This window comes from Colobus angolensis, unplaced genomic scaffold (genome assembly GCF_000951035.1).
Source record: "Colobus angolensis palliatus isolate OR3802 unplaced genomic scaffold, Cang.pa_1.0 Scaffold136, whole genome shotgun sequence".
NCBI classification, from domain to species: domain Eukaryota; kingdom Metazoa; phylum Chordata; class Mammalia; order Primates; family Cercopithecidae; genus Colobus; species Colobus angolensis.
Genome location: NW_012114444.1, coordinates 2,566,945 through 2,586,991, shown reverse-complemented (window position 1 = coordinate 2,586,991; position 20,047 = coordinate 2,566,945). Strand labels below are relative to the sequence as shown.

The 20,047-nt window shown below is 54.1% G+C and overlaps 1 protein-coding gene across 1 annotated transcript in view; it reads right to left on the bottom strand.

The window, feature by feature from the left end:
* The window catches only part of TAF4 (TAF4 RNA polymerase II, TATA box binding protein (TBP)-associated factor, 135kDa), an 84,079-nt gene extending 64,038 nt beyond the window's left edge, over positions 1–20,041 (bottom strand). The window contains exon 1 of the mRNA XM_011934496.1: positions 19,954–20,041. The gene's annotated coding sequence lies outside the window, so the exon portion shown is untranslated. The remainder of the gene's footprint in view (positions 1–19,953) is intronic.
* Positions 20,042–20,047: the final 6 nt, after the last annotated feature.

The following is a 20,047-nucleotide window of genomic DNA, read 5'->3' as shown; positions in this document are numbered from 1 at the left end:
GAGCTGAGATCCGGCCACTGTACTCCAGCCTGGGCGACAGAGCCAGACTCCCTCCGTCTCAAAAAAAAAAGAAAAAACTTACAGTTAGCTGTAAAGCAACCTCAGGCAGGTCCTTCAGGAAGAATCCAGAAGAAGGCACTGTTATCATAGGGATGACGGCTCCATATGTGTTACTGACCCTGAAGACTTTTCAGAGAGACAGGATGTGGAGGTGGAGGACAGAGATGTGGATGATCCTGACTCTGTAGGCCTAGGCTAATGTGTGTGCTTCTGTCTTGTTTCTAACAAGTAAGTTTAAAAAGTAATAAATAATTTTAAAAATGGAAAAAAGCTGGCTGGGCCTGGTGGCACACGTCTGTAATCCCAGCAATTTCAGAAGCTAAGGCAGGCATATCGCTTGAGCCCAGGAATTCAAGACCAGCCTGGACCACACAGTGAAACCTACAAAAAAAATACAAAAATTAGCCCGGCATGGTGGCCAGGCCTATAGGTCCCGCTATCCAGGAGCCTGAGGTGGGAGGATCTCCTGAGCCCTGGGAGGTCAAGGCTGCAGTGAGCCATGATTGTGTCGCTGCACTCCAGCCTGGGCGACAGAGCTTACAGAATAAGGATATAAAGAAAGTATTTTTTTTTTTGCACAGCTGTATAATGTGTTTGTGTTTGAAGCTAAGTGTTACTACAAAAGAGTCAAAGAGTTTTAAAAAGCTAAAAAGTTTATAAAATTACAGTAAGGTTATTACTGAAGAAAGAAAACTATGTATAAATTCCATAGTCCCTAAGCACACCCTAAGCATACAGTGCTCCAGAGTCTACAGCAGCATCCCGGGCCTCTCACTCACAGACACCCACAGAGCAACACTCAGTCCTGCAAGCTCCATTCATGGTGAGTGCCCTACACAGGTGCACCATTTGTCATCTTTTATCCCCTATTTTTACTGTACCTTTCCTATGTTTAGATACACAAACTCACTATTGTGTCACAACTGTACACCCCACAAGCCATGCAGGTTTACAGCCCAGGAACCAGGGGCTGCACCGCACAGCCTAAGAATGTAGCAGGCTGTGCCACCCAGGGTCGTGTTAGTACAGGGGCTGCACCACACAGCCTAAGAGTACAAGGCTGTGCCACCCAGGGTCATGTTAGTACAGGGGCTGCACCGCACAGCCTAAGAGTAGCAGGCTGTGCCACCCAGGGTCGTGTTAGTACAGGGGCTGCACCACACAGCCTAAGAGTAGCAGGCTGTGCCACCCAGGTTCGTGTTAGTACAGGGGCTGCACCGCACAGCCTAAGAATGTAGCAGGCTGTGCCACTCAGGGTCGTGTTAGCATATTCCACGATGCTCGCACAACGGTGACGGTGCCTAACAAGGCGTTTCTAGAATGCACCCCCATCACTAAGTGGCGCAGGACTGTACCTGGTTTACACAGTAATTCCAGGAAGTATTTCCAAGCCCCCTGCAGGCTGGACGGGAAGACACCGAGGCAGGGCCCGGTATCTACCCCAGGCTTCCACTTCCACCAGTGTCAAGACCACCCTGCCTGGCCTTCCCTCAAGATGGACCCTCCCCTATCTCCAGTCCAATATTCCCAGGCATAGCTAACTTGCGTTTATTATATGCTTTTTGCCTTGGCAGAGAAAAATATAATGCATTTTTTAAACTATTTCCTTCCAAAATGATTTTAAGTTTTAGTGCCTGAATTACACAGAAAAGCGTCACTATTCAAAGTAATTTCCTGAGTGTACTACACATAAAACTTCAAGTTTTTCAATTAAAATAAAATGCTACCAGAGATGATCTCCAGGTTATATACTGTTAAGAAAAAATATCAAGATAATAGTGTACGTGCTATATTAGTTGTAATAAGAGAAAAGAGTATGTGTGTGTATGCACGTATGTGTATTTTGAACCATATAAATGTTTTACACCCTCAAAATATAAAATGAAACAAAAAAGTAAAATTGAAAACAAACCAAAACATAACTAAATTGTATGACAAATTGATAACATAACCAACACAAAAAAGAATCATTTCAGTGGAGTTCTGAACACAGTACTGACCTAACATCCTTAAAGGATAAATTCTAAAGACAAAGAGTGTGAAGAAACCTTAAACTTTACTCTCATGTTATTTTTGTAATTCTGGATCTATGCTGAAGTATATGGCAGGAGAAGCCAAGTAAGTAAATATGTTTATGTTACCAGGACCTAAGCTTTTCTGTGCAAGAGATAAAAATATAATTTCACAGAATTTACGGGAGGGGGAGAATGTGCTGTGTTAAAAATGTGTACCAACGTGACCGGCACCCCAGCCCTGCCGAAACTGCTCAAGAGTCATTTTCCTCTAAATGCCATTCCAAGGCTCCTCGGGAAAGAGACAGGCCTGGGACAGGAAATATAGGATGAGGCTGACGTCTTGTGCCAGATGCACCAAACAGGACAGAGCGAAGGCCAGGAGGCCAGGAGACTCGTGGGCACAGGGAGCAGTCCCAGATAGGAATGGACGAGAAACTCAGCCCAGGGAGAGAAAAGAGGCCACCTTACGTGACACATGAAAATTAATCCCAGACAGATTAGTGACTACAAGGAAAAGAAAACTCACAACGCCGACGTGAAAACACAGATGAGTAGGTAAATAACCTCAGGTAGGGAGAGGCAGTCTAGCCACACTGCAGGAAGAGAACTTGCAAAGCCATGCCACTCAAACGGAATCCCATCGGGACGCTCCCTGCTCAAGACTGTCACAGGGACAACCATCCCACACCTCCCGGCCCACGCATTCTCCCCACCGGACACACAAGGTCCGGAATGTTCTTCCCTGTCCTTCCTGGGAGAGCCCTGCCTGCCGTGCCTGCCCTGCTCCTCTCTACCCTTGACTTGCTTCAGGTGCTTGGTGGAGCTGACGGCGGTTAAACTTTCAACAGCGCGCCTGTTTGGGTTTAAGCTTCAGAGAACGGGCGCAGAATCCCTGCACGTGCGAGCACTCCGTGAGTGCTGTGGGATGAACCAGCGATGCTGCCTGAGCCACACACCCATGGTCTCGGTTCTACAATCCTCCCTTGGTGACAGGAATACAGATTAGCATGCGTTTCTTTTCCATACTTTTTTGCCTTTATCAAATTTTCTAGGATGAGTACATATTACTCAGAAAGAAAATAACTATTTAAAAGCCAGAAAACTGCCTTGTTTCTGAGTATAAGGCTACATAAACTATCGTCACACACCTGCTCCTGGAAAAGGTGAACCCTGAGGAGAGCACAACAGATCTGTGGCGAGAGAGCCAGCGGACATGAAAACTCTTTCTCATCTAATCCAGAGCAGACGCTCCTGCTTGGACAAAGGGAAGACAGAACTGACGCCCAGGGTACAAATAAGTCCCAAACACACAGCTCCTCATTTGTGTCCTCTGCAGGAATACCAGTAACCTCTTTTTCACAACTATAACTAACAAATTTTCCTTCTCTCACACAAACACTTCCAAATACTGATTCTCTCCTAAAGAAATGCAAAGTTCCACAGCCAGCATCAGATCTAAGAGGCAGGTAATGAGGCTGTTTCCCGCCAGGCTGCTGAAAGCTCTCACCCTGCGGCGCCCCGGTGTAGCGGAGAGCAGACACTGGGATTCTGTACCAACAATGAGACACACATGACAACAACGGCCACAACTGCCTTTCCTTCCCTGAAACACCATGCTACATGCAACAGGAAGAAACACTGGCCCCAGGGACTTGGTACAGCTTTACTGAAATACAGTTCACATAAAACAAAATTCACCTATTTTAAATGTGCAATTTGAAAAGTTTGGGCAAATGTATACAGTTGTGTAACCCTACCACAATCAAGATTTAAAACGTTTCTATCCACTTAAAACATGCCCTGATGCCACACTACCCTCAGTCCAGGCAATCACGACTATTTCAGCTTAGCTTTTTCTAGAATTTCATACAAATGAAATTGTGCAACAGGCAGTCTTCCTACCTGGCTTCTTGACCCTGTGGGGAATTTTGTAGCTTCACTGTACTGCTGCACGTGTCGTGATCTGCTCCTGCGTGGAGCTGAGCAGCATCTCACCATACAGATCCGTCACATCACCTGTCACCACTCACCGCAGGATGGACACTTAGGTTCTTTCCAAATATCCTGGGTGGGGCCGCCGCACACGGTCAATCAATACTTAACTTTCTACGCTTCTCCTGTCCGTGTTGAGGTCCCAGGACCTCCGCACTGGCAGCCACACATGGGATGTGTCAGTTTAGCTCCAGCTGTTTTTAGGTGGGTGTGTTATCAGCTGCAGCACCTCACTGGGGTTTTATGTCCTGGAGTCTAACGATGTGAGCACCTTTTCATACACCTGCCAGCCATCTGTGTACCTTCTTTTGGGTCTATTCAAACGCTCTGCACATTTTTAACCATTGTTTGTTGTCTTGTTAGTAAGTTGTAAGAGTTCTTCACGTATTCTGGATACGAGTTCTTTGTTAGATATAAATATTTTCTCCCAGTCGACGGCTTGCCTTTTCATTGTCTTAACAACGTCTGTCAACTAGCAAAAGTTTTCCTTTAATTTTGAAGTCCCATGTATCGACTTTCTCCCCATTAGTTCATGCTGTTTGTATCCTAGAAAATCCTTCCCAGCCGCAATCATAAAGACCATCACGGTGTTTCACTCATCTGTTCTTCGACAATTACTCACTTTTCAGAAGGACAACTTCAGTGTCACTATGGGCGGTACATACTCTTACTAGCATGGGGCTCTGGTAGTAGGAGCCACCACTGCAATCCCAAAGCTGACCAGGCTCCCTGCTTACCCCGAGAGGCCACACCACCAGCCTGCACTGACACCCCTGAAACACTGACGTTCTAGAAACACCCTTTTCTTCTGAGAGAGTCACACCAAGGTCTGGTTAAGCAGGCACTCTGAGCATGGACTTCCCTTAAAGCTGATGAATATTTGTGAGCTCCTTCAGAAGGAAGAGATCACATAGTAAAGTCTCAGGGCACCCGGTCTACCCTCTTCCCTCTACAGCGAGACCCCCTCGACCCCGCACAGGAAAGGGGCGCTGGGAAGAGTAAGTCTGACACCCCGCCCCCGCACCGGAAATATCTGGCATAGAAAGAGATGGAAACAGTGGCGGCAGATACTGCAGCCTCTGCCTCTGCCGTGAGGGCGGCGCGCGCCGTCAGGGCCAGGTGATGCAAGGCGCTTCAGCACCAACCAGGCCAGAAGAGTCGCACCTGGCTTCCACCACGGGAACACAGCAGAATACAAACGTATGCTATCAAATGTCAATCATACCAAAAAGGACACAGCCACGGAAGTCGCAGGTCTATTTTTATAAACACCAGCACCCGGGATTCCTCGACGAGATATTCAAACACGGGCACTGGCTGACTCACCGGCGACCCTGCCCCGGGACTGTCCCACATCAGGGCCATCCCAGACCTAGCTCCCCAGCACTCACACCCTCACTGGACCACCCCCTCATCAAGAGGCCTGGTCCCCCACCCAGAGTCACAATGCGGGGAGGGGTGTGTGGAAGAAATCAAGTCAAAGTCACCTCTGAAAATCCCCTGCAGCCCTGGGGCTCAATGCTGAGTCAATTCCCTGTGGCTGCGACATACCTAGCATCCTCCCACACAGGGCAGGTGGGCACGTGCCTGCTCAAGTCCCAGATGAGAAAGGGGGCTGCCTCTGGGGGTTCTGTTGTACCACAAATGCTTTTCTAAAAACCAAGAGGCAGCCCAGCCCTGTACTAGCTCCTCCTGGACCCACCTAGGAAAGGATGGGGGTTGCCAAGTGATTTGCTAATCTGGGCATCCAGAGTGCAGCGCAGTGAGAACGACTGACAGGGCCACCTGCAGGGCCTGGCTGGAATCTCCCTGACTCCAGCTGGCCAGCAGGGCCTAGCTAGCCCCTCCCTCCTGTCCCTGGGGTGGGCCCTGCTCTTCCCCTAACAGAGGTGCCCCCACTCTCATGCAACACAAACCCATCGCACTTCCAGCATCCCCATGTGGGGCCACACCTCCGTTAAGCAGGATCGTCTGTCTCCCCACGTGCTCACCTCCATCACCAGGCTCCGTCCCCACAGGTCCTCTCCCTATATGCCCACCTTGTGACCTGGCACCATCCCCCCAGAGGCCTCTCCTGGCATGCCCACCTCGATCCCTGGGCCCTTTCCCTGCATGCCCACCTTGATCACCGGGCGCCGTACCCCCAGCCCTCTCCCCGCATGCCCACCTTGGTCACCAGGCTCCCTCCATCCTCCTGCAGTCCTCTCCCTGCGTGCCCACCTCAGTCACCGGGCTCCATCCCCCTCCCAGCATGCCCACCTCGGTCACCGGGCTCCATCCCCCCACAGCCCTCTCCCCGCATGCCCACCTTGGTCACCAGGCTCCATCCCCCCCCATCCGACCCTCTCCCTGCATGCCCACCTCAGTCACCGGGCTCCATCCCCGCCCCGACCCTCTCCCTGCATGCCCACCTTGGTCACCAGGCTCCATCCTCCTGCAGTCCTCTCCCTGCATGCCCACCTCAGTCACCGGGCTCCGGCCCCCTCCCCGCATGCCCACCTCAGTCACCGGGCTCTGTCCCCCCACAGCCCTCTCCCCGCATGCCCACCTCCGTCACCAGGCTCCGTCCCTCCGCGGGCCTCTTCCCGCATGCCCACCTTGGTCACCGGGCTCTGTCCTCCAACTCCGAGCTGCAGCATCTGCACTGTGCCCCCACTGGCACCACCCACCAGCCCCAATCTGGCTGCTGGTTCTCCAGGTGCGGCAGTGCCCATGCTTGCCTTCCACATCCGCCCCGACTATCCCCACCATCGGGACGTGCAGAGACCCTGCGAGCGGGAGTCCTGGGCTGAGCTTCCGTGCGAGTGTCTACCACCTGTCCAGGAAGTGGACCCCAAACGTCTGCCCTGTAGGGCGGTCGTGAGCATGGGAGGCGCACACAGTGCCTGGCACCAGCCAGCACGCGGCAGTCACGGCACACAGGCCCACTTCTGCGTCCCGTGCTCAGTGACCACCGCCCTGTTTCTGATCCTGTCTCCAGTGTGTCATCAGGACCAACACCTAGAACCCAGGCCAGACCTTCTGGCTCTTCCAGTCCACAGCCTTCAGGGGTCCCCACTGCCTGCAGAGGAAGGCTCTGCTCTCCACACCCTCCTGGGTCTCGTCTGCCTGAGTCATACCCATACTCACACCGGCAGAGAAGCACCACGGCCCAGATCCCCACCTACCCAGGCTCCGCACCCTGCCCCTGCCCCCCATGCACCCCAGCCCAACTCCCCACTCCCCAGCAGTTCACAGTTGCCACCAGGGTCACTCCCAAGGGACACAGGGCCAGGGCAGAGGTTCCAGAGCCCAAGTCTCTAGCCCTAGGCCCCACCAGCCATGTGGCCTTGAGCAGGTCACAGAAATGCGGGCCTCAGTGTCCTTGTCCCTGGGCAGGTTTCACGACACCATCATCACAAAGACTAAACACGGTGCCAGAGACGACACTCAAGGTGCTTGCAGCAAAGTGACCACTTCAGACCTGCTGCAGAAACCCAACCTGTCAGGGAGCACACAGCAGCCCCACGGAGCAGCCCGTCCCCGAGGCAGGGAGTCCGTCTCACCCGCTCACCCCATCTTCACCCAACGCCTACTGTCAGACGCTGGAGTCGTAACTACTCACAGAGGACACCTGACAAACTGTTTTTCTGCAACCTTCCATGAAGATGAGGCTGCAACAGTCAAAAGAGGTAACACCCAGAGCCCCTAGAGGACACTGCAGACCGGAGGGTTCTGCACAGCAGCGACCAGGGCACAGTAGCAGAAGGAAGGGCTTGTTCCCCGCATGACCTGTCCTTGGCCTCTCATCATCCTCCCCTCTGGGGTCCCAGCCTGGCCCTGCTCCCGTGGATCACTCCATGTCCCATCCCTCACCACTCCCTTCTCCTGCCAGCCTGGACCTGGGCACGGCAGGAGTCTCCTCCTGGCACCTCTGCCCCATAGGAGGCAGCTTCTGACAACTCTTCCCAAAGCGTCACAACACCTGCTTGTGCCTGTACGTGGAGATTCCAGACAGGTGCCCCATCCCCTGAGAGCAGCCCTGGGTGCTGGCAGCACAGTCTCCTCCCTCCCCCACCCCTCCAAGCAAGACTCACCAAAACAAGAGTAAAGGAATTTAAATGGTCAAAGTCTCCAAAATAAGAGAGGAGAAGGACAAGAGAGTTCAACAAACCCAGTGCAGGCTCCATGAGAGCCACGGGGCTCGGGAACAGCAGAGGCCTGCCTGGGAGGGCACACCCCTGCTGCTGATAGGACAGGCCGTCTAGGCATCACCCAGAGCCACCTGCCAGGCTCCCTCCCCACAAGGCCCAGTGACTGCCCTCCCCAGGGGGCACCTGCAGAGGGAACTTGGTCATCTTGGCCCTGCAGCATGAGTCCCACCCGCCACTCGCTCCCACCCCTCTCATCACCACAGGACGCAGAGTTGGGCCTGTCCTAGACCTGTCTTCCCACTACCAGAGCCCTGATCCACAGAGGCCACCTTCCCTCCCTACTCACTTGGTGACCCCCACAGACATCAGCACAGTCCCTTGGTGCCCACAGTCCCTCCTCTGAGGGGCCTGGCCCCTGCCATGGCACCACTTCAGAACCTCATGGCAGGTGGCCTGTGATCCTCAACGCTGCCCCTGCCAAGCCTCCTGCAGCCGTCACTGGCCAGGCCACCAGCACCTCAGGGGTGTCCCGGGCAGTGGGGATGCAGTGAGGACAGACAGATCCACTCGTGAGGAACCTGCACCCACAGGACACGCTCCATTCTGGACATCTGCCACCCCTTCCTGGACAAACCAAGGTTGCCGCCTCCCACCAGGCTCTAGGGCCTGCAGATACACGACCAAGCCCCTGGAGGGTCACATCACCTCACAACCACAAGGAAGAGAGATGACAGGAAAGCCACCTTCCCCTTCTGCATCCTGCACCCTGGACTCCCTGCGTCCCCACAGCACAGCGTGGCCACGGAGCACCACAGCCACGCCCGGGCCAACCAGCTCCAAGTAGGGTACAGTAGTGGCGTGCAGGCCAAATGACAGTGGCCTGGATGAAGTGGCTGATATAAAGCACATCAAAGACTCAGCCTCCCCCTCCCAGCCCACCCGTCCTCATCCAGCCTAACTTGCACCGATCCGAAGCACGAATCCACACGGGGCACACTTTGTTCCCACTGTTGAGCGTGGCTCCAAGGTCGCTTCTTAAAAAACAAACAGGAAAAAACAAAGAAACTGTCCTTTGACCCCTCACCACAGTCAGTGCCCTCCTCTCCATCTCCTCCTGAACCTGACCCCCAGCACTGCCATCTGGGACCAGTCGCCTCCAGTCGGCTGAGATCGACAAACCCCAGGGTGCCCTGCCCCGCACCGGCTCCACACCCCAGCCCCAGCCCGTGTGTGCCCCAGCCCATGTGTGCCCTGGGTCACGGCCTCCCCTGCACCACTAGAATGTCCCCACCCAGGTGTCTGGGCTGGTATCTTGTCACTTCCCCCACACGCGATGAGCAAGTGTCCCATGGCTTGAACACCACTGTCCCCACACTGCCCCCTGTGAACTGCAGGCTCACGCTCCAGGAGCCTCGCGCCACCCCCCCACACCCCACACCCCGGGTCCCTCAAGCCACCCCCACACCACCAGGTCCCTCAGGCCATCCTCCACATCCCAGGTCACACCACACCCCAGGACATCAGGCCCCCTGCGCCACCCCCACAACACCAGGTCTCCAGGGCTGGCACCGTGTGGCCCAAAGCAGGTGGCAGCCCTTCCCACACAGGAACTCTGGTGGCACGCCCACAAGCTCCAAGGCACTGAGGTGACACCATCCCCAAGCCCAGCCTTAGCAGCCCAAGCAGAGCTGCGCCTGGCCCACAAAAGTGGAAGAGGGCGGCCCCGTCACACGTCCAGAATCACAGCCTCCATGACACCCAGTCCGTGCTTTCCAAACTCTCAGAGCTCTGCATCCAACTGATGGTGGGGCGCAGGGAGGGCCGCGGTGTCCCTGAGTGCAAGCACTATCCTGAAGCCAGGAGCCCATGAGGCCGCCAACCCAGAGGACAAGGACCGCCTTTGCACTGCCCAGTGACGAGCTCCCGGCCCGGCTCTCTGCTGCTCTGGATCCATCACTAAATGGCTCCATAAGTGGCTGGTCACACAGGAGCAGCAGGAAAATGCTGGGGCACCCACAACTGAACAGAGAAGACGCCCACCTTGAGAAGGTACTCTGGAGAAAGGAGCGACGTTCACGCTGAGAAGCTGCATCCATGCACCTCGCCTCCGCCCCGTCCACGCCGACCTGTGTCACTCCCCAAGCAACTCCGTCAGCAAGCTGCCGGATCCACAAGGTCTGACCTGAGCTCGCTGCCGAGTGAACGTTTGTTGACCGACCAACCAAACTCATCCCTCTGGCCCACCAAGGCCACGCATGGTCTGAGGCGTGCTGGCTGTCCACCCGTATCCCACCCCGCCCCCAGGACAAGCCGAACCACCCAGCACTCTGTGCAGATGGACACGGCCAATGACCGAGTCTTCTCGGCTGGAACTAGGGAGAGGCCTGCGTCACTTCTGAGCAAAGGCCTTAAGACCAGGAGTGCCTCTTGGCCGCTTGACACCCTTGCAGCCGCAGGACTGCGGAGACGGACAGCGATGGGCCTCCCCAGGCAGATGAGGTAGCCCAGACTTAGCAGACAGCCACCAGCTGGGGGAGCCCAAGCACCGGAGCGCCCACAGGACACAGCAGGATCGCCGGGTGAGGCCACGAGCCACACAGACCCAGCCCGGGGCAACAGCCCCTCAGCACGCACTCAAGACATTCCCTTCTGCGGGTTTTCTCTTTGAAAGCAGGGCCCTGCGTTTTAGGGGTTTTCAGTTCGTAAGTTTGCTCCAAGCTGAACCATTTCCAGTCTCTCTTGGCAGCACACGCATGAAGGAGGAGGCCTGAGGGAGTGGCAGGTGCCCTGCGGCAGGCAGCCTCTGTTAAGTGGCCACGGGGTTTTAGAGAAGCTGGTCACCTCTGTGTGCCTCAGCGTCTTTGTGGAGAAGGACTCTCTTCCGGGACTTTCTGGCTCTAGAGAGCTACAGACCCGCGAATCCGTGCACGCCAACACACGGCAGGAAGGCGAGGACTGCAAGGGCAAACGCAAAGCAGCCTCCACCACAGCCACGCTACCTCGGCCATCGCTGCGCTGGAGGGCAGGGCAGACGGTGACCTTGCAACAAACACTACCCCACCACACAGGGCTCTCAGCAACAGCCCCACCATGTCCTTCCGTCCCAAGAGCTGACAGCTCTTTGCTCTGGGCCACCCCTCCTGCAACCTCCTCCCACCAGGCTCCTGCACCCAGGTGTCCACCCTCACTCATCCCACTCCCAGCACCGCTGGCCAGATGCGCCCTATGAATGCCGGCCTCTCGCAGCACTCCTCCCTGGCTCCCAAGCTGGCCCAGCCTCGGAGGTGCCGGCACCTGTAGGGTGCCTTCTACAGCTCTTCTAGCCTACTCTACAGGCTCATAACACCCCATGGCCATCAGAGCCGCAACACCATGACTCCCAGACCCTGGCCTATGCCAGTTGCTCCCCTGAGCTCCTGCCTCCCACCAACCACCACTGACGCTCCCTCTCACCCCGCCTGCCCACCTCAATTTCATTCCACAAGAGCCCTTGTCCTCACCCCACCCTCCAGCCCATCCACACCTCCCTAAGCCCCGTCAACTGCCTTGGGCCCCTGCCACAACCACCCCCACATTCCACAGCTCAGATGCAAAAGTGACCTCAATATACAACTTTAAACTATGCCCTGGCCAGGCGCGGTGGCTCAAGCCTGTAATCCCAGCACTTTGGGAGGCCGAGACGGGCGGATCACGAGGTCAGGAGCTCGAGACCATCCTGGCTAACACGGTGAAACTCCATCTCTACTAAAAAATACAAAAAACTAGCCGGGCAAGGTGGCGGGCGCCTGTAGTCCCAGCTACTCAGGAGACTGAGGCAGGAGAATGGCATAAACCCGGGAGGCAGAGCTTGCAGTGAGCTGAGATCTGGCCACTGCACTCCAGCCTGGGTGACAGAGCGAGACTCCGTCTCCAAAAAAAAAAAAAACTATGCCCTATTCAACTTCAAACCCTCAATGGCTTCCAGCCACTGAGGCTCTTAGAATCAATTCACACTGCGTGCAGGCAGCCCTGCAATACAATCAGTTCACACATGTGCATTCCTGTGATATAATCAATTCACACTGCGTGCAGGCAGCCCTGTGATACAATCAGTTCACACTGCCTGGAGGCAAGGCAGTCCTGCAATATAACCAATTCATGCTACCTGGGGGCAGCCCTGTGATACAATCAGTTCACACTGTGCACAGGCAGCCCCACCATCCACCATACCAATTCACACTGAGGGCAGCCCTACAATCTGCGGGGGGGGGGGGGCTGGACACACGTCCCAGCTGCATGTGGCTGACCCCTTTCTCATCCCTCAGCCTCCTGGGAAAGCCTTCCCTGACTACCCTGCCCAGCAGTCCCCTCTCACCCAAGGGTGCTGATCACAATCAGACATACCTGCTGATCTGTTTCCCTGTTAACTGCCTGGCCACAACGGACACACCACGAAAGCAGGGGCTGTCAGCCTGGGACCCCCACAGCTGAACCCTGGTCCCATGTCAGCCTTCCCCCATGGCCCAGTACACACTCTCCTAATGTGCTCATGCAGGCCAGGTGCAGTGGCTCACACCTGTAATCTGAGCACTTTGGGAGGCTGAGGCAGGCGGAGCACTTGAGGTCAGAAGTTCGAGACCAACCTGGCCAACGTGGCAAAACCCCGTCTCTAACAAAAATACAACAATTAGCCATGTGTGGTGGTACATGCCTATATTCCCAGCTGCTCAGGAGGCTGAGGCATGAGAATCACTTGATCCTGGGAGGCGGAGGTTGCAGTGAACTGAGATTGCGCCACTGCATTCCAGCCTGGGTGATGGAGTGAGAGACTGTCTCGGAAAAAAAGGAACGCACTTATACAAATAGTCACAGTTGGTGAGAATAAACAGCCAACATCCGCGTGAACGAGGTCTAATTTCACTTAAAGAAATGCAACTTAAAACTAGACCCGATTTTCTTCCTTTAGAATAGTATCCACTTCCAAAAGTCGCATTCTGGCAATGGTTTTAAACGTGTCATCTGATGGAAGGTGGTATGTATCAAAGCTTCGAAAATGCTCAAACCACCAGACACGCAGTTAGACATAAAGGCATTCACCTACAGGGGCCGCTTGCCACCGTCAGCACAGCACCCCGGCGCAGGGGCCTGTGACCAAATGCTAGAGCCTGAGACCACCGAGGGCCAAGGGAAAATGCACCAGACACAGGACAAGGCAAGGCACAGACTTGGGTCACAGGAGAACTGTAATTACAGAAAAACACAGAAACGGATCTGCACCGGACACAGGCTGAAGTGAGACACCCCAAAACGTGAGCAGTCTGGGCCAGGTGACATTACAAGTGACTCTATTTTCATCTCCACAGTTTACTTTCCAAACTTCCTATAATGAATAAAAACTCATTTTATAAACAGAAAAATCATGTTGGTGAAGTAACTAATAATTTTTTTACATTTATAGTTTCATAAAAAAGCCAATAGAGCCTGTTTCCCATGTCACCCCTCGTTCCTGTCATGATGCTTCTGACACTGACATTCGTAACCTTCTGCAAAGCTCCAAAGCACGGCAGGCCTGCGCCTGCTCTGAGCACATGCATGGCTCCTATGAATACCATGGAGATGACGCTCCTCTGCAGAAGACACAGAACTTCCTTTAAAAACTCTCACAGGTCGTTGTCCCACACACTTTAGTGCAAAGTCAGAAAATAAAAGGCCGTGTCCCCCGACCCCTTGGAACAAGGTGCCCGCCTTGCCACCTGTAGCACCTCCACCCACAGTGGACCAGCTGACCCACAAAGCCTCTGCCCTGGGTGTGCTCTGGCCACACCCAATGCCTGGAGAAGGGTGCAGCTCCCTGGCTCCAAGTGTCCTGCCTTGTCCATGCACCATCCACTCGGACCTCTGACCCTAACCCTGAAACAACTCCCTTGGGAGCCACAGACCTTCCTACTGCAGGGTCCTCATTCTAAAACCTAACGTCAAATTTGATAGACATAAAAAACTGTTTCTGGGGTTTCCTGACTATTCGGAAATGGTGCCTCCAAGATCCATGTGCCCCAACACCACCCTAGCTGGCCACACTCCTCTCACAACTTTGAGACCAAGATGCCACGTGTGCCTTCCTCACATTGGCGCTTTCCAGTGATGCCAAGTGAGGGACAGAAAGGGCCCATCAGATCTCAGGAAGGACGGACACAGGTCTACACACAAGGCCACATACAACCGGGCTCGTGGGGCCAACTTCTCCAGACCCCAAACACAGTCCACAACAGACAACTTCTCCCGTCCTCACATGCGGTTCCCAACAGACAACTTCTGCTCCACAACGTGACACCCATGGCAGGAGAAGCTGGGGGTGCTTCACTACCTCATCCTGCACACTGCAGCACGGCCCACTCCAGGCAGAAGGCAGGCCTGGAGAAGAGCCTGAGACCACCACGGAAAGACCGACAGGGGACACCACACACTTTCTCAAATGGGAGAGGGGCCTCATGGTGGACAACATGTATCTCCTGGTTTTCTGGAAGCTGTACTTCTTTGGTGCAAACATTCATTTGAGATGTAAAAATCGAAAGTTTTCACTCAAAACTTTCATGGTCCAACTATGGAAAAATTAAGTACCCCATTTTCAAACACAACTTTACAGCACTTGTTCTGCTTCACTATTCCAAGCAAGAATTTGGAAAGAACAGCTGTGTACACGTTTGCAGCTGACACCACCAAAATGCCATAGCAACCGCAGGCCCACCTGGAAGCAGAAGCGTCCAGGAAGCCCAGGTGCACAGCACTCAGCACAGAAGGGCCTGCAGCAAAAAGCCCCCTTTATTTAACTGCTTTATTGCTATCAAAGGCCTGATTAAGCAAAGGCCACCATCCCGCTGCCTGAGCCGGGCACCACAGCTGAACGCCCTGAACAGCAACTGTTTCCTGGACGATCGAAGGCCTAGAGGTTCCTACTGAACACCACGAAGAAGAAAAGCAAAGCACTCTGGGAACGCTGCAAATTACCCCAAATCTCAGGCAAGCTTCTCCAGAGCCCTGTTACACCTCTGCTTCAAGATCCTCAAAAACAGCTGTTAATTACGCTTTGATCAACTCACATATAACCAACAATTTATAAAAGCTTTCTTCAAATTCATCACTTAAGTGGAAAAAAACTCACATTACACGACAGAAAAGGCTTTGGAGGCAGAACAGGAACTACCTCGATTCCACTCCGATTTCAGGATGCAGACACGCCCACCACTCTGTCCTGCTGAGCTGGGTCTGTGCTGCTCTGACCCAACGCCGCCTCCCCGCAGCCCTGTGCTGATGTCTAAGGGGCAACTTCCACAGCACACCGGGGAGCCCGGGGGCAGTCCTGGGAGCCGGGGTGGCTCTGCTCTCTGCCCTTGGAGAAGGCCAACTTCCCAGGCGCTCGGGGCCTGCCTCAGGTCCATCTGCCACCGAAGCAAGCGGGACACCTTCTCCTACAAAGCTTCTCACCGGCCCTAAGAAACAGGACAACTGTAACGAACTTCATACGTCATCCTCTGTTCAAACTCACAGACCTCTGCTGTGAACACAGCGCTCAGGCACAGCAAGCAGTGAGGAGAGAGGCTCCGAAGAGTGTGACAGGTCCCTGAGTCCTGGCTGCCACTAACCCATGAGAGTCACCAGCTCCGAGACACCAAAGGCAGGTGAGGTCCATCCCAACCTGTCACCAAGATGACTCTGTTTATCCCGAAGGCAACGGTGACGACCCCAGCAGCAGGGCAGGGAGCAGGGAGGAAGGGAAGGCCCAGAGCGGCACCTCTGCCCTGCTAGGCAGAGCTGCCCGGGGCTGTCTTTACACAGCTCCCCAAAAGTTACTTTTCTTTGTTCTTTTCAAATGTCACTCCTTCCTAGGTATGTCAAAAGAAACGCCTGATTAAGACCTCTAGCCTAAAGTGAGCCCTCCACCCAGGTCTAGGCCTCCAAAGGTCACTGCAACCCTCCCCTATGTTGGCAGGCAGGCAACTGCTGCCCCAGGGTGACCCACCTGAGATCTCAGTAACTTCCCCACTGACAGAACCAGAGTCAGCTGCCACGCCGAACGCCTCGGTCACTGAGAAGACATCCAGTCTAGATAATGTGTGAAAAACAGTGAAAAATGAGGAGAACTGGGAGACTCTGGAATAGTGATGCCACCTGACAGCTGTGTTCTGTCAGGGCCAACGTGACAGAATTCACATTCTTCGCCAAACGGGCAACCCCACTTTACAGCTGGGGAAGCCGAGGCTCGAAGGGACAACATATTCCTCCCAGGTCAAAGGGCAACAGGGCCCTCAAGTCACAAAATCAAAACTTCTAGGAATGTCCCTTGTGCCAGAGCACTGGCTGCCACCACTGGCCACTGGAACTCACAGCATGCCACCACCCAGCATCGGGCTGGACTCGCCAAACCCAACCCGTCCCAACAGCACAATTAAGGGCTAGTGGACTTTTTTCCCCTTTCCCCACAGATAGGAACCAATGCTCCAGACACCACCCGTAGGCACACATTCACCTGGGAGTACTCATCCTAAAACACGCAGCAAGCACACGCTCCCTAGGCCAAGGGATAGAGGACCACGGTGAGAAAGTGCTTTTCTGTCCTGGAATGGGAATCTACACTTGGGACAAATCTTAGAGCAACAGGAAATTTGGCATGAAAGCACAACAGATCAAGATGCACTGAAGAAAATGCCAATTTGCCAGGCCAAAAGATAACCATTAGAAATGAACTTCTTTACCTTACACCTATCTGAAAAGATCTCTCAATTTACGAACATGCTAATTTGGGTGTCAGATTACTTTTTTCTTCTTTCAGCTGTAATCACAACCTCACTATGACGTTAGGACTATCCTAAGCTGTAGAGAACTAGTGCTTTTCAGTGTTCTTGGGACAAGTGTGTCATCTGCAACAATCTCACTAAAGACTTAATTTTCTCATTTTTCCTCAGTGAATAAAATTTAAACTCTGGCACCTCAAACCAGCAAATTACAATTATATTAACATAACTATCTTTACAACACTGTCCTGACAAAGAATATCAAGACAGCTAGCTAAAGCCAAATTCAACACACGTGGCGCACTGTGGCGCTGAAACACTCAGGGCCTAAGGCTCAGCCTTAAAGACTTCAGGGTGAAACCTCTCTGTCCCCTCCCTTCTTCCACCCAAGACCTCCACAGAGGGAAGGCCTGGGAGGGGCAGGCCCTTTCACACCCCATCCAATTGCCAGTCATCTGCTACTCCACTTGACACCCACATGCAGCTTCAAGAACCCTGCCCACCCCTAATACTCCCGGCTCCTCCTCAGTTTGCAAGACTGAGTTGTTACTAGAATGAGCTATTAGCCAAGCAAGAGTTATTTTTATGTTACTTCCATCTTTGTTCTAAACATTTTTATTATGAAATATTTCAATGACGAGGGAGCCAACTAGAATAATTTAATATTCTCTGATCAATCAATTACAGGAAGTAACCAGAGTATTTGCTATTTGCCATTTTGATTTACAAAATTAAGTTGTACTGTTTAATAAAAGAAGGCACTCTGGTTTGGGGTACTGCTAGTTTTATTGATGTGTATTTTTTTTTTTTTTTGCTTTGCCTACTATTGAAATAAACAACATAATCAAAATTCCTCATCAGTAGATCAACTGCAGGGGGTCATGAAGAGATGGGATAAATCTTTCATTTTTTAGACAGTAGCATTCAGCTCCTTGAAAGTACCATTCTCAGCACTGACACCCAAACGTCTGTGTGAGCTGTTCCTTTGTCCTCACACACGGGAATCACGCACAGTCAACATTCCTACAGTTGTTTTTCAAGTTGTCTCCTCATCAAACACACCTGACCCTAAAACTGACCTTAAAACAGAAGATGGAAGTGGGGACACAGGCCACATGCCTAACTGCAGAACTGAGCAGGGGACAGCTGCTGCCACTCGCAGCTCCAGGTTCTGCCCTCAGCTCTGCAGACGCCATCGCCTGGCCCAGGGAGCCCCTGCGCTGAGCCTTCCAACTGGGGCAGGGACACACAGGGCGGGAGCAGGTAAGGATCACTTATGATAAATACAGCAGAGATGCCCTTTTCCAACCACGTATTCCTCCACCTCCTCCCAGAAGAAAGAGATGAGGCTTTACCTATGCAGAGGCTCAGAGCAAGACAACCTGGCCAGCCCGGCAAGGCAGAGTCCAATACCTACCCAAAGTGGTGCAACAGGAACCTGGCCTGCGCTGAGACATGTGGGACCTTTGGAAAAACATTTTTATAAATAAAGCATTGCGATAGTTTACATAACAGATCACAGCCATCAAACACCTTTTTACAACATTACTAAAGATCAGCCACGTTTTCTACTAAAAGGTCAATAAACACATAGAAGCAAAACCAAGACTTTGGCAAAACACCCCTACAAATGCTTCAGTACTCCAAAAGCTTGTCATAATGGGCTTCTCAGCCCTCTTCCTCCCTGGAGCACTGCAGCCTAGCAGCCTCCCAGACACTCTCCCTACCCCTGCCCTGTCCAGTCTGACCACCAGCCCTGAACCTCACACACTCGGACAGGAAAACCTTTCACTTCTGAAGATGCTGCAACCCTCTCAAAGTGACCAATAGCTCCCTTCAGAGAGGGGACACAGGAGAGACCCACGCTCTCCTCGAAGTTCCTACTACTGCTGCCACCGAGCTGCTACAACTGCATGGCGCGCCTCACCACAGGCCGGGGAGGAGCTCCCCTGCCCAGCACCCACCAAGGCGGCTGGGGAGGGATGGGGAGCCCCAGACAAAAGCAGCCTAGCGTGCAATGCTGGCCAGGCAATCTTTCCCGTCAAACTTGAGGGGCCCTGAGGACGCACAGAGACAGCAGACTAGACAAGAGCGTGAGAACTGCCAGGCGGAAGGGGCGTCTGAGCCCAAGGCACCGCAGCACAGCCAGTGTTACCCCAGACCCGTGCACGGAGCCAGAGCATCTGCTGCCACCGCCCTCCCACTGTCCTCCCGAGGGGGCAGCAACCACACTAGCTGGGCGCTCTTTCCTTTAGGCACCAACGCAGCGCTGGAAGAGACGGTGACACACACGGTGCTGAAACCCTACTCCAGAGCATGGCTCTCAGCAAGGCTGCGAGCCGGGAGGACTCTGGCAGGGTGCGCCCGACATCTCTGCCTTCCTGGTGGCAGCAGGGAAGCCCAAGCCTTCCATCCAGACTTCCCGAGCCTCAAGGAGGGGATGTCGCGCCCCCGTCCTCGCCTGGAGACTGGGGAGGCTCAAGCCCAGGGTCACAAAGGGGCAGAAAGGCTAAGTGGGGACACAGGCCACACGCCTAACTGCAGAACTGAGCAGGGGACAGCTGCTGCCACTTGCAGCTCCAGGTTCTGCCCTCAGCTCTGCAGACTCCCATCGCCTGGCCCAGGGAGCCCCTGCGCTGAGCCTTCCAACCGGGGCAGGGACACACAGGGCGGGAGTAGGTAAGGACCGCTCCACTAGGAGTCCTGGCTGAGCCACTCCGAAACAGACCAGCCCCAGCCCCAGCCAGCCACCGCGGATGTCTGGAACAGCGACAGGGACGCAGGCTATGCCGACTCCCTCTGGCTCACTCGCAGGCAGCCACCCGGGCTGGCCCCGCACCTGGGTAGAGGCTGCCCCTCGGCCTGCTCCAGCCACGGGCCTACGGGACAGATGACCTTAGCATTCCACCAGCAGAGAACTTCCTGGAACTGGCAGCTGGCGCTGCTGGGACCCGCCCTTCCCTCCCGCCCCGTGCGGCCACTCACCTGGGGGCAGCTGGAAGTTCTGGATGTTGGTCGGGTTCTGAGGCGGCTGCGGCAGGCGGGGCGCCAGCACGGTGGGCGTCAGGGTGGCCCGGAT